We start from the raw sequence: 13,427 nt of genomic DNA on the forward strand, positions 1-13,427 counted from the left end.
TCTCTCTCCCCCCCATGTCGTAGTGTCAGCCTCTCCCTCCCCCCCGTAGTAGTGTCAGTCTCCCTCTCCCCCTGTAGTAGTGTCAGTCTCTCTCTCCCTCGCCCCCTCTAGTAGTGTCAGTCTCTCTCGCTCCCCCTGTAGTAATGTCAGTCTCTCTCTCTCTCTCCCTCTCCGCATGTCGTTGTGTCAGTCTCTCCCCCTCCCCCTGTGGTAGCGTCAGTCTCTCTCTCCCCATGTCGTAGTGTCAGTCTCTCTCTCTCTCCCCATGTCGTAGCGTCAGCCTCTCCCTCTCCCCCTGTCGTAGTGTCAGTCTCTCCCCCTCCCCCTGTGGTAGCGTCAGTCTCTCTCTTCCCCTGTCGTACCGGCAGTCTCGCTCGATCCCTCTTCCCCTGTCGTAGTGTCAGTCTCTCCCTCTCTCCCCCTATCCCCCTGTCGTAGTGTCAGTCTCTCCCCCTATCCCCCTGTCGTAGCTTCAGTCTCTCCCCCTATCCCCCTGTCGTAGCTTCAGTCTCTCCCCCTATCCCCCTGTCGTAGTGTCAGTCTCTCCCCCTATCCCCCTGTCGTAGCTTCAGTCTCTCCCCCTATCCCCCTGTCGTAGCTTCAGTCTCTCTCTCCCTCGCCCCCTCCAGTAGTGTCAGTCTCTCTCTCTCCCTCTGTCGTAGTGTCAGTCTCTCCCCCTCCCCCTGTGGTAGCGTCAGTCACTCTCTCCCCCTGTAGTAGTGTCAGTCTCTCTCTCTCCCCCTGTAGTAGTGTCAGTCTCTCTCTCCCCCTGTAGTAGTGTCAGTCTCTCTCTCTCCCCCTGTAGTAGTGTCAGTCTCTCTCTCTCCCCCTGTAGTAGTGTCAGTCTCTCTCTCTCCCCCTGTAGTAGTGTCAGTCTCTCTCTCTCCCTCTGTAGTAGTGTCAGTCTCTCTCTCTCCCTCTCCCCCTGTAGTAGTGTCAGTCTCTCCCCCTCCCCCTGTGGTAGCGTCAGTCTCTCCCCCTCCCCCGTGGTAGTGTCAGTCTCTCTCTCTCTCTCTCTCTCTCTCCCCCTGTCGTAGCGGCAGTCTCTCCCCCTATCGTAGCGGCAGTCTCTCTCTCCCCCTGTAGTAGTGTCAGTCTCTCTCTCTCCCCCTGTAGTAGTGTCAGTCTCTCTCCCTCTCCCTCTCTCGCCCTGTCGTAGTGTCAGTCTCTGTCTCTGTCTCTGTCTCTCTCTCTCTCTCCCTCCCTCTCCCTCCCTCTTTCTCCCCCTGTAGTAGTGTCAGCCTCTCCCTCTCCCCCTGTCGTAACGTCAGTCTCTCTCTCTCCCCCTCTAGTAGTGTCAGTCTCTCTCTCTCCCCCTGTCGTAGTGGCAGTCTCTCTCGATCCCTCTCCCCTGTCGTAGCGTCAGTCTCTCTCTCCCCCTGTCGTAGTGTCAGTCTCTCTCTCTCCCTCTCCCCGTGTCGTAGTGTCAGTCTCTCTCTCTCTCTCTCTCTCTCCCACTCCCCAAGTCGTAGTGTCAGTCTCCCTCTCCCCCTGTATTAGTGTCAGTCTCTCTCTCCCTCTCCCCCTGTCGTAGCGTCAGTCTCTCTCTCTCCCCCTATAGTAGTGTCAGAATCTCTCTCCCTCGCCCCCTCTAGTAGTGTCAGTCTCTCTCTCTCCCCCTGTAATGTCAGTCTCTCTCTCCCTCTCCGCATGTCGTTGCGTCAGTCTCTCTCTCTCCCCATGTCGTAGCGTCAGTCTCTCTCGATCCCTCTTCCCCTGTCGTAGCGTCAGTCTCTCTCTCTCCCCATGTCGTAGCGTCAGTCTCTCTCTCTCCCCATGTCGTAGCGTCAGTCTCTCTCTCTCCCATGTCGTAGCGTCAGTCTCTCTCTCTCCCCATGTCGTAGCGTCAGTCTCTCTCGATCCCTCTTCCCCTGTCGTAGCGTCAGCCTCTCTCGATCCCTCTTCCCCTGTCGTAGCGTCAGCCTCTCTCGATCCCTCTTCCCCTGTCGTAGCGTCAGCCTCTCTCGATCCCTCTTCCCCTGTCGTAGCGTCAGTCTCTCTCTCTCCCCATGTCGTAGCGTCAGTCTCTCTCGATCCCTCTTCCCCTGTCGTAGCGTCAGTCTCTCTCTCTCCCATGTCGTAGCGTCAGTCTCTCTCTCTCCCCATGTCGTAGCGTCAGTCTCTCTCGATCCCTCTTCCCCTGTCGTAGCGTCAGCCTCTCTCGATCCCTCTTCCCCTGTCGTAGCGTCAGCCTCTCTCGATCCCTCTTCCCCTGTCGTAGCGTCAGCCTCTCTCGATCCCTCTTCCCCTGTCGTAGCGTCAGCCTCTCTCGATCCCTCTTCCCCTGTCGTAGCGTCAGCCTCTCTTGATCCCTCTTCCCCTGTCGTAGCGTCAGTCTCTCTCTCTCCCCATGTCGTAGCATCAGTCTCTCTCTCTCTCCCCATGTCGTAGCGTCAGTCTCTCTCTCTCCCCATGTCGTAGCGTCAGTCTCTCTCTCCCCATGTCGTAGCGTCAGTCTCTCTCTCTCCCCATGTCGTAGCGTCAGTCTCTCTCGATCCCTCTTCCCCTGTCGTAGCGTCAGTCTCTCTCGATCCCTCTTCCCCTGTCGTAGCGTCAGTCTCTCTCGATCCCTCTTCCCCTGTCGTAGCGTCAGTCTCTCTCGATCCCTCTTCCCCTGTCGTAGCGTCAGTCTCTCTCTCTCCCCATGTCGTAGCATCAGTCTCTCTCTCTCTCCCCATGTCGTAGCGTCAGTCTCTCTCTCTCCCCATGTCGTAGCGTCAGTCTCTCTCTCCCCATGTCGTAGCGTCAGTCTCTCTCTCTCCCCATGTCGTAGCGTCAGTCTCTCTCGATCCCTCTTCCCCTGTCGTAGCGTCAGTCTCTCTCGATCCCTCTTCCCCTGTCGTAGCGTCAGTCTCTCTCGATCCCTCTTCCCCTGTCGTAGCGTCAGTCTCTCTCGATCCCTCTTCCCCTGTCGTAGCGTCAGTCTCTCTCGATCCCTCTTCCCCTGTCGTAGCGTCAGTCTCTCTCGATCCCTCTTCCCCTGTCGTAGCGTCAGTCTCTCTCTCTCCCCATGTCGTAGCGTCAGTCTCTCTCGATCCCTCTCCCCATGTCGTAGCGTCAGTCTCTCTCTCTCCCCATGTCGTAGCGTCAGTCTCTCTCTCCCCATGTCGTAGCGTCAGTCTCTCTCTCTCCCCATGTCGTAGCGTCAGTCTCTCTCGATCCCTCTTCCCCTGTCGTAGCGTCAGTCTCTCTCGATCCCTCTTCCCCTGTCGTAGCGTCAGTCTCTCTCGATCCCTCTTCCCCTGTCGTAGCGTCAGTCTCTCTCGATCCCTCTTCCCCTGTCGTAGCGTCAGTCTCTCTCGATCCCTCTTCCCCTGTCGTAGCGTCAGTCTCTCTCGATCCCTCTTCCCCTGTCGTAGCGTCAGTCTCTCTCTCTCCCCATGTCGTAGCGTCAGTCTCTCTCGATCCCTCTCCCCATGTCGTAGCGTCAGTCTCTCTCTCTCCCCATGTCGTAGTGTCAGTCTCTCTCGATCCCTCTTCCCCTGTCGTAGCGTGAGTCTCTCTCTCTCCCTCTCCCCCTGTCGTAGTGTCAGTCTCCCTGTCCCCCTGTCGTAGTGTCAGTCTCCCTCTCCCCCTGTCGTAGTGTCAGTCTCTCTCTCCCTCTCCCCCTGTCGTAGTGTCAGTGTCAGTCTCTCTCTCTCCCTCTCCCCCTGTCGTAGTGTCAGTCTCCCTGTCCCCCTGTCGTAGTGTCAGTGTCAGTCTCTCTCTCTCCCTCTCCCCCTGTCGTAGTGTCAGTGTCAGTCTCTCAGTCTCCCTCTCCCCCTGTCGTGGTGTCAGTCTCCCTCTCCCCCTGTCGTGGTGTCAGTCTCCCTCTCCCCCTGTCGTGGTGTCAGTCTCCCTCTCCCCCTGTCGTGGTGTCAGTCTCCCTCTCCCCCTGTCGTGGTGTCAGTCTCCCTCTCCCCCTGTCGTGGTGTCAGTCTCCCTCTCCCCCTGTCGTGGTGTCAGTCTCCCTCTCCCCCTGTCGTGGTGTCAGTCTCCCTCTCCCCCTGTCGTGGTGTCAGTCTCCCTCTCCCCCTGTCGTGGTGTCAGTCTCCCTCTCCCCCTGTCGTGGTGTCAGTCTCCCTCTCCCCCTGTCGTGGTGTCAGTCTCCCTCTCCCCCTGTCGTGGTGTCAGTCTCCCTCTCCCCCTGTCGTGGTGTCAGTCTCCCTCTCCCCCTGTCGTGGTGTCAGTCTCCCTCTCCCCCTGTCGTGGTGTCAGTCTCCCTCTCCCCCTGTCGTGGTGTCAGTCTCCCTCTCCCCCTGTCGTGGTGTCAGTCTCTCTCTCTCCCTGTCGTAGTGTCAGTCTCCCTCTCCCCCTGTCGTAGTGTCAGTCTCTCTCTCCCTCTCCCCCTGTCGTAGTGTCAGTCTCTCTCTCTCCCCCTATAGTAGTGTCAGTCTCTCTCTCTCCCCCTGTAATGTCAGTCTCTCTCTCCCCCTCCCCATGTCATAGTGTCAGTCTCTCTCTCTCTCTCTCCGCATGTCGTTGTGTCAGTCTCTCTCTCTCCCCATGTCGTAGCGTCAGTCTCTCTCGATCCCTCTTCCCCTGTCGTAGCGTCAGTCTCTCTCGATCCCTCTTCCCCTGTCGTAGCATCAGTCTCTCTCTCTCCCCATGTCGTAGCGTCAGTCTCTCTCGATCCCTCTTCCCCTGTCGTAGCGTCAGTCTCTCTCTCTCCCCATGTCGTAGCGTCAGTCTCTCTCTCTCCCCATGTCGTAGCGTCAGTCTCTCTCTCTCCCCATGTCGTAGCGTCAGTCTCTCTCGATCCCTCTTCCCCTGTCGTAGCGTCAGTCTCTCTCGATCCCTCTTCCCCTGTCGTAGCGTCAGTCTCTCTCGATCCCTCTTCCCCTGTCGTAGCGTCAGTCTCTCTCGATCCCTCTTCCCCTGTCGTAGCGTCAGTCTCTCTCTCTCCCCATGTCGTAGCGTCAGTCTCTCTCTCTCCCCATGTCGTAGCGTCAGTCTCGCTCGATCCCTCTTCCCCTGTCGTAGCGTCAGTCTCGCTCTCTCCCCATGCCGTAGCGTCAGTCTCTCTCTCTCCCCATGTCGTAGCGTCAGTCTCTCTCGATCCCTCTCCCCATGTCGTAGCGTCAGTCTCTCTCTCTCCCCATGTCGTAGCGTCAGTCTCTCTCTCTCCCCATGTCGTAGCGTCAGTCTCTCTCGATCCCTCTTCCCCTGTCGTAGCGTCAGTCTCTCTCGATCCCTCTTCCCCTGTCGTAGCGTCAGTCTCTCTCCCTCCCCATGTCGTAGCGTCAGTCTCTCTCGATCCCTCTTCCCCTGTCGTAGCGTCAGTCTCTCTCGATCCCTCTTCCCCTGTCGTAGCGTCAGTCTCTCTCGATCCCCATGTCGTAGCGTCAGTCTCTCTCTCTCCCCATGTCGTAGCGTCAGTCTCTCTCGATCCCTCTTCCCCTGTCGTAGCGTCAGTCTCTCTCGATCCCTCTTCCCCTGTCGTAGCGTCAGTCTCTCTCTCCCCATGTCGTAGCGTCAGTCTCTCTCGGTCCCTCTTCCCCTGTCGTAGCGTCAGTCTCTCTCTCTCTCTCAATGTCGTAGCGTCAGTCTCTCTCTCTCCCCATGTCGTAGCGTCAGTCTCTCTCTCTCCCCATGTCGTAGCGTCAGTCTCTCTCGATCCCTCTTCCCCTGTCGTAGCGTCAGTCTCTCTCTCTCCCCATGTCGTAGCGTCAGTCTCTCTCGATCCCTCTTCCCCTGTCGTAGCGTCAGTCTCTCTCGATCCCTCTTCCCCTGTCGTAGCGTCAGTCTCTCTCTCCCCATGTCGTAGCGTCAGTCTCTCTCGATCCCTCTTCCCCTGTCGTAGCGTCAGTCTCTCTCTCTCCCCATGTCGTAGCGTCAGTCTCTCTCTCTCCCCATGTCGTAGCGTCAGTCTCTCTCGATCCCTCTTCCCCTGTCGTAGCGTCAGTCTCTCTCGATCCCCATGTCGTAGCGTCAGTCTCTCTCTCTCCCCATGTCGTAGCGTCAGTCTCTCTCGATCCCTCTTCCCCTGTCGTAGCGTCAGTCTCTCTCGATCCCTCTTCCCCTGTCGTAGCGTCAGTCTCTCTCGATCCCTCTTCCCCTGTCGTAGCGTCAGTCTCTCTCTCTCCCCATGTCGTAGCATCAGTCTCTCTCGATCCCTCTTCCCCTGTCGTAGCGTCAGTCTCTCTCTCTCCCCATGTCGTAGCGTCAGTCGCTCTCTCTCCCCATGTCGTAGCGTCAGTCGCTCTCTCTCCCCATGTCGTAGCGTCAGTCGCTCTCTCTCCCCATGTCGTAGCGTCAGTCTCTCTCGATCCCTCTTCCCCTGTCGTAGCGTCAGTCTCTCTCTCTCCCCATGTCGTAGCGTCAGTCTCTCTCGATCCCTCTTCCCATGTCGTAGCGTCAGTCTCTCTCGATCCCTCTTCCCCTGTCGTAGCGTCAGTCTCTCTCTCTCCCCATGTCGTAGCGTCAGTCTCTCTCTCCCCATGTCGTAGCGTCAGTCTCTCTCGATCCCTCTTCCCCTGTCGTAGCGTCAGTCTCTCTCGATGCCTCTTCCCCTGTCGTAGCGTCAGTCTCTCTCTCTCCCCATGTCGTAGCGTCAGTCCCTCTCGATCCCTCTTCCCCTGTCGTAGCGTCAGTCTCTCTCTCTCCCCATGTCGTAGCGTCAGTCTCTCTCGATCCCTCTCCCCATGTCGTAGCGTCAGTCTCTCTCTCTCCCCATGTCGTAGCGTCAGTCTCTCTCGATCCCTCTCCCCATGTCGTAGCGTCAGTCTCTCTCTCCCCCTGTCGTAGTGGCAGTCTCTCTCGATCCCTCTTCCCCTGTCGTAGTGTCAGTCTCTCCCTCTCTCCCCCTCTCCCCCTGTCGTAGTGTCAGTCTCTCCCTCTCTCCCCCTCTCCCCCTGTCGTAGTGTCAGTCTCTCCCTATCCCCCTCTCCCCCTGTCGTAGTGTCAGTCTCTCCCTCCCTCCCCCTGTCGTAGTGTCAGTCTCTCCCTCCCCCTCCCCATGTCGTAGTGTCAGTCTCTCCCTCCCCCTCCCCATGTCGTAGTGTCAGTCTCTCCCTCCCCTCCCCATGTCGTAGTGTCAGTCTCTCCCTCCCCTCCCCATGTCGTAGTGTCAGTCTCTCCCTCCCCCTCCCCATGTCGTAGTGTCAGTCTCTCCCTCCCACTCCCCATGTCGTAGTGTCAGTCTCTCCCTCCCTCTCCCCATGTCGTAGTGTCAGTCTCTCCCTCCCTCTCCCCCTGTCGTAGTGTCAGTCTCTCCCTCCCCCTCCCCATGTCGTAGTGTCAGTCTCTCCCTCCCCCTCCCCATGTCGTAGTGTCAGTCTCTCTCTCCCCCTGTCGTAGTGTCAGTCTCTCCCTCCCTCTCCCCTGTCGTAGTGTCAGTCTCTCCCTCCCTCTCCCCATGTCGTAGTGTCAGTCTCTCCCTCCCTCTCCCCATGTCGTAGTGTGAGTCTCTCCCCATCCCCCTGTCGTAGTGTCAGTCTCTCCCTCCCTCTCCCCCTGTCGTAGTGTCAGTCTCCCCCCCTCCCCCTGTCGTAGTGTCAGTCTCTCCCTCCCTCTCCCCCTGTCGTAGTGTCAGTCTCTCCCTCCCTCTCCCCTGTCGTAGTGTCAGTCTCTCCCTCCCTCTCCCCCTGTCGTAGTGTCAGTCTCTCCCTCCCTCTCCCCGTCGTAGTGTCAGTCTCTCCCCCTCTCCCCCTGTCGTAGTGTCAGTCGCAGTCTCTCCCTCCCTCTCCCCATGTCGTAGTGTCAGTCGCAGTCTCTCCCTCCCTCTCCCCATGTCGTAGTGTCAGTCGCAGTCTCTCCCTCCCTCTCCCCCTGTCGTAGTGTCAGTCGCAGTCTCTCCCTCCCTCTCCCCATGTCGTAGTGTCAGTCTCTCCCTCCCACTCCCCCTGTCGTAATGTCAGTCTCTCCCTCCCTCTCCCCATGTCGTAATGTCAGTCTCTCCCTCCCTCTCCCCCTGTCGTAGTGTCAGTCTCCCCCCCTCCCCCTGTCGCAGCGTCAGTCTCTCCCTCCCTCTCGCCCTGTCGTAGCGTCAGTCTCTCCCTCCCTCTCCCCATGTCGTAGTGTCAGTCGCAGTCTCTCCCACCCTGTCGTAGCGTCAGTCTCTCCCTCCCTCTCCCCCTGTCGTAGTGTCAGTCTCTCCCTCCCTCTCCCCCTGTCGTAGTGTCAGTCTCTCCCTCCCTCTCCCCATGTCGTAGTGTCAGTCTCTCCCTCCCTCTCCCCATGTCGTAGTGTCAGTCTCTCCCTCCCTCTCCCCATGTCGTAGTGTCAGTCTCTCCCTCCCTCTCCCCATGTCGTAGTGTCAGTCGCAGTCTCTCCCACCCTGTCGTAGTGTCAGTCTCTCCCTCCCTCTCCCCCTGTCGTAGTGTCAGTCTCTCCCTCCCTCTCCCCATGTCGTAGTGTCAGTCTCTCCCTCCCTCTCCCCATGTCGTAGTGTCAGTCTCTCCCTCCCTCTCCCCATGTCGTAGTGTGAGTCTCTCCCCATCCCCCTGTCGTAGTGTCAGTCTCTCCCTCTCTCCCCATGTCGTAGTGTCAGTCTCTCCCTCCCTCTCCCCATGTCGTAGTGTGAGTCTCTCCCCATCCCCCTGTCGTAGTGTCAGTCTCTCCCTCTCTCCCCATGTCGTAGTGTCAGTCTCTCCCTCCCTCTCCCCATGTCGTAGTGTCAGTCTCTCCCTCCCTCTCCCCATGTCGTAGTGTCAGTCTCTCCCTCCCTCTCCCCATGTCGTAGTGTCAGTCTCTCCCTCCCTCTCCCCATGTCGTAGTGTCAGTCTCTCCCTCCCTCTCCCCCTGTCGTAGTGTCAGTCTCCCTCTCCCTCTCTCCCCATGTCGTAGTGTCAGTCTCTCCCTCTCTCTCCCCCTGTAGTCGTGTCAGTCTCTCCCTCTCTCCCCCTGTAGTAGTGTCAGTCTCTCCCCCTCTCCCCCTGTAGTCGTGTCAGTCTCTCCCTCTCTCCCCCTGTAGTCGTGTCAGTCTCTCCCTCTCTCCCCCTGTAGTCGTGTCAGTCTCTCCCTCTCTCCCCCTGTAGTCGTGTCAGTCTCTCCCTCTCTCCCCCTGTAGTCGTGTCAGTCTCTCCCTCTCTCCCCCTGTAGTCGTGTCAGTCTCTCCCTCTCTCCCCCTGTAGTCGTGTCAGTCTCTCCCTCTCTCCCCCTGTAGTCGTGTCAGTCTCTCCCTCTCCCCCTGTAGTAGTGTCAGTCTCTCCCTCTCCCCCTGTAGTAGTGTCAGTCTCTCTCTCTCTCTCTCTCTCTCTCCCCCTCCCCATGTCATAGTGTCAGTCTCTCTCTCTCCCTCTCCCCCTGTCGTAGTGTCAGTCTCTCCCTCTCCCCATGTCGTAGTGTCAGTCTCTCCCTCTCCCTCTCCCCATGTCGTAGTGTCAGTCTCTCCCTCCCTCTCCCCATGTCGTCGTGTCAGTCTCTCCCTCCCTCTCCCCCTGTAGTCGTGTCAGTCTCTCCCCCTCTCCCCCTGTAGTCGTGTCAGTCTCTCCCTCCCTCTCCCCCTGTAGTCGTGTCAGTCTCTCCCCCTCCCCATGTCATAGTGTCAGTCTCTCTCTCTCTCTCTCCCCCTGTCGTAGTGTCAGTCTCTCCCTCTCCCTCTCCCCCTGTAGTGTCAGTCCCTCCCTCCCCCTGTAGTAGTGTCAGTCTCTCTCTCCCCTCTGTAGTAGTGTCAGACTCCCTCTCCCCTCTGTAGTAGTGTCAGACTCCCACTCCCCCTGTAGTAGTGTCAGTCTCTCTCTCCCCTCTGTAGTAGTGTCAGTCTCTCTCTCCCCTCTGTAGTAGTGTCAGTCTCTCTCTCCCCTCTGTAGTAGTGTCAGTCTCCCTCTCCCCCTGTAGTAGTGTCAGTCTCTCTCTCTTCCTCTGTAGTAGTGTCAGTCTCTCTCTCTTCCTCTGTAGTAGCGTCAGTCTCTCTCTCTCCCTCTCCACCTGTCGTAGTGTCAGTCTCTCTCTCTCCCTCTCCCCCTGTCGTAGTGTCAGTCTCTCTCTCTCCCTCTCCCCCTGTAGTAGTGTCACTCTCTCTCTCCCCCTGTAGTAGTGTCACTCTCTCTCTCCCCCTGTAGTAGTGTCACTCTCTCTCTCCCCCTGTAGTAGTGTCACTCTCTCTCTCCCCCTGTAGTAGTGTCACTCTCTCTCTCCCCCTGTAGTAGTGTCAGTCTCTCTCTCTTCCTCTGTAGTAGTGTCAGTCCCTCTCCCCCTGTAGTAGTGTCAGTCTCTCCCTCCCCCTGTAGTAGTGTCAGTCTCTCTCTCTCCCTCTCCCCCTGTAGTAGTGTCAGTCTCTCTCTCTCCCTCTCCCCCTGTAGTAGTGTCACTCTCTCTCTCCCCCTGTAGTAGTGTCACTCTCTCTCTCCCCCTGTAGTAGTGTCACTCTCTCTCTCCCCCTGTAGTAGTGTCACTCTCTCTCTCTTCCTCTGTAGTAGTGTCAGTCCCTCTCCCCCTGTAGTAGTGTCAGTCTCTCCCTCCCCCTGTAGTAGTGTCAGTCTCTCCCTCCCCCTGTAGTAGTGTCAGTCTCTCCCTCCCCCTGTAGTAGTGTCAGTCTCTCCCTCCCCCTGTAGTAGTGTCAGTCTCTCCCTCCCCTCTGTAGTAGTGTCAGTCTCTCTCTCCCCTCTGTAGTAGTGTCAGTCTCTCTCTCTCCCCCCTGTCGTAGTGTCAGTCTCCCTCTCCCCCTGTCGTAGTGTCAGTCTCTCTCTCCCCCTGTCGTAGTGTCAGTCTCCCTCTCCCCCTGTCGTAGTGTCAGTCTCCCTCTCCCCCTGTCGTAGTGTCAGTCTCCCTCTCCCCCTGTCGTAGTGTCAGTCTCCCTCTCCCCCTGTCGTAGTGTCAGTCTCCCTCTCCCCCTGTAGTAGTGTCAGTCTCCCTCTCCCCCTGTAGTAGTGTCAGTCTCCCTCTCCCCCTGTAGTAGTGTCAGTCTCCCTCTCCCCCTGTAGTAGTGTCAGTCTCCCTCTCCCCCTGTAGTAGTGTCAGTCTCCCTCTCCCCCTGTAGTAGTGTCAGTCTCTCCCTCCCCCTGTAGTAGTGTCAGTCTCTCCCTCCCCTCTGTAGTAGTGTCAGTCTCTCTCTCCCCTCTGTAGTAGTGTCAGTCTCCCTCCCCCCTGTAGTAGTGTCAGTCTCCCTCTCCCCCCTGTAGTAGTGTCAGTCTCCCTCTCCCCCCTGTAGTAGTGTCAGTCTCCCTCTCCCCCCTGTAGTAGTGTCAGTCTCCCTCTCCCCCCTGTAGTAGTGTCAGTCTCCCTCTCCCCCCTGTAGTAGTGTCAGTCTCCCTCTCCCCCCTGTAGTAGTGTCAGTCTCCCTCTCCCCCCTGTAGTAGTGTCAGTCTCCCTCTCCCCCTGTAGTAGTGTCAGTCTCCCTCTCCCCCTGTAGTAGTGTCAGTCTCCCTCTCCCCCTGTAGTAGTGTCAGTCTCTCCCTCCCCCTGTAGTAGTGTCAGTCTCCCTCTCCCCCTGTAGTAGTGTCAGTCTCCCTCTCCCCCTGTAGTAGTGTCAGTCTCCCTCTCCCCCTGTAGTAGTGTCAGTCTCCCTCCCCCTGTAGTAGTGTCAGTCTCTCTCCCCCTGTAGTAGTGTCAGTCTCTCTCCCCCTGTAGTAGTGTCAGTCTCCCCCTCCCCCTGTAGTAGTGTCAGTCTCCCTGGTGTGTCCAGCTGCCCTCCCCAGGTACTCACCTCTCTCTCTGTGTGTTGTTGTTGTGCTGACAGTGGGACTCAGGGACACTCCTGGTACACTCAGCTGGCCCCCTCCTCTTGCTCCGCCTCCCTGACTCTCCTCTCCATCTCTCCCTTACACACTCACTCTCTCTCTCTCTCTCTCTCTCTCTCTGGGAAGCCCCGGCTCTTTCCAAAATGGTGAATGGAGCTGACCCAGCTTTCCGCGGGGGGGGGTGTCTCCGTTTGTGGAGGGGGGTGTACGCCCCGTCCAATCAGGAGGCCGCTTCCTCGGCCCCGCCCACTGATGGCGACGATGGACGTGCGCTCCGGCCAATAGTGCCGCCGGCCGGACGGGTAGGCGGGACCGACGTTCGGTCCGACCAATGGCGAAGGAGGGAGGCGACGTGTATTGTGGGCGTGGCTGAGGCCTTCCCGAGCCTCCGCCGCTTGTTTACCCGCGGCCGGCGCGCCTGCGCAGCATGGGCTGAAGGCTTTGGCATGCCGGGAGATGTAGTCTCCGATGACGTCACCTCCCCGTTTGATGGCACCGGCCTCGGCAGCGTGGGGCGGCGGGAGTTGTAGTCCCGCACGCCCCTCACCACTTCCGCCGGCGGCTGACGCCGGGAGCGTTGGTCGGCCTTCACCTCCCGACCGCGTTACGAACCTTGCCGTGCCGGTGAGGCATCATGGGAGTTGTAGTCCCCCACCTCCCGCTTCGGGACGATGAAAGGCGGCGCGGGGCACGCCGGGAGCTGTAGTCCGCCAGTGCCGTCCTTGCCCATTGTCCCTCACAGGAACGTCACGCGTGGGGGACTACACCTCCCGCGGTGCCCTGCGGCGGCCGCCATCATGCCCCCGGCCCTTGACATGGTGCGGGCGGCGGCGTCTAGAGGCGAGAGAGAAAACCCGAGAACAAACCGTCGGCTCCCATGGCAACCGTTCCGTCCCCACCCAGGGCCCTGTATTCACAGCGTCAGCAGTGAGTCATCTTTGAAACCTCTGTCTTTTCCCCATTATTATCGACGTGTTTACCTTGTTGGGGGCAGGGGGGGCGGTCTGAGGGAGTGATGGTCGCTCAAAGCCTCCGCGGCTGGGCCCAGGCGGACCAGGCTCCGTCATGTAGTGGGGGGGGAGGGGAAGGGCCGGTTGGTGATGGTGGGCAAGGGGCGTGGCTCCCGCCTGTCCCCGCCCCCCGCCTGTCCCCGCCCCCCCGTTGCCGGGCGTCGTCACGCGGCCCCGGGTAACGCCGGGCCCGTTGCTAGGCGCCTCTCCGTCCAATGCGGGGCCGGTGACGTCACCGCCGAGCCTCCCCATTGGACGGGCGCCCTCGGCCAATGGGATCCCTCGCCCTGGCCTGGCACCCGGAAGCGAGGCGGCCATTCAGGCTGCTGGCTCTCCTCCCTGCAGCCTCGCCCAAGCCCAGCAGGGCAGTGTTTCCAGGCTGTGGGCATGGCACAAGTACACCCTCAGCAACAAACAAAACACATTTAGGACAGCTTTGCAAGCTGTCCCAAGATTAATGTAATGTTTACATTAATTAAACATACACTTAGTCCCTGAGAAGACTTTGTGGCAAACTGGAATATTTCCAATAACCTTGTTCTGTTGCATTGCTGATTGAGAGCTGGACTTTTCAAATGAGGCGAAGTGTTCCATCCTCATGCACTCCCTCTTGGCTTCCCTGCAACCACTTAAAGCCTTTTTGATTAGATTAGATTACTTACAGTGTGGAAACAGGCCCTTCGGCCCAACAAGTCCACACCGACCCGCCGAAGCGCAACCCACCCATACCCCTACATATACCCCTTACCTAACACTACGGGCAATTTAGCATGGCCAATTCACCTGACCCGCACATCTTTGGACTGTGGGAGGAAAC

The 13,427-nt window shown here is 58.8% G+C and overlaps 1 protein-coding gene across 1 annotated transcript in view; it reads right to left on the reverse strand.

The window, feature by feature from the left end:
• Positions 1-11,763, reverse strand: part of LOC132808787 (protein capicua homolog) — a 201,759-nt gene extending 189,996 nt beyond the window's left edge. Inside the window, exon 1 of the mRNA XM_060822237.1 lies at positions 11,567-11,763. The gene's annotated coding sequence lies outside the window, so the exon portion shown is untranslated. The remainder of the gene's footprint in view (positions 1-11,566) is intronic.
• Between the last annotated feature and the right edge of the window lie 1,664 nt (positions 11,764-13,427).

Source organism: Hemiscyllium ocellatum (assembly GCF_020745735.1).
Source record: "Hemiscyllium ocellatum isolate sHemOce1 chromosome 38 unlocalized genomic scaffold, sHemOce1.pat.X.cur. SUPER_38_unloc_6, whole genome shotgun sequence".
Classification (NCBI taxonomy): Eukaryota; Metazoa; Chordata; class Chondrichthyes; order Orectolobiformes; family Hemiscylliidae; genus Hemiscyllium; species Hemiscyllium ocellatum.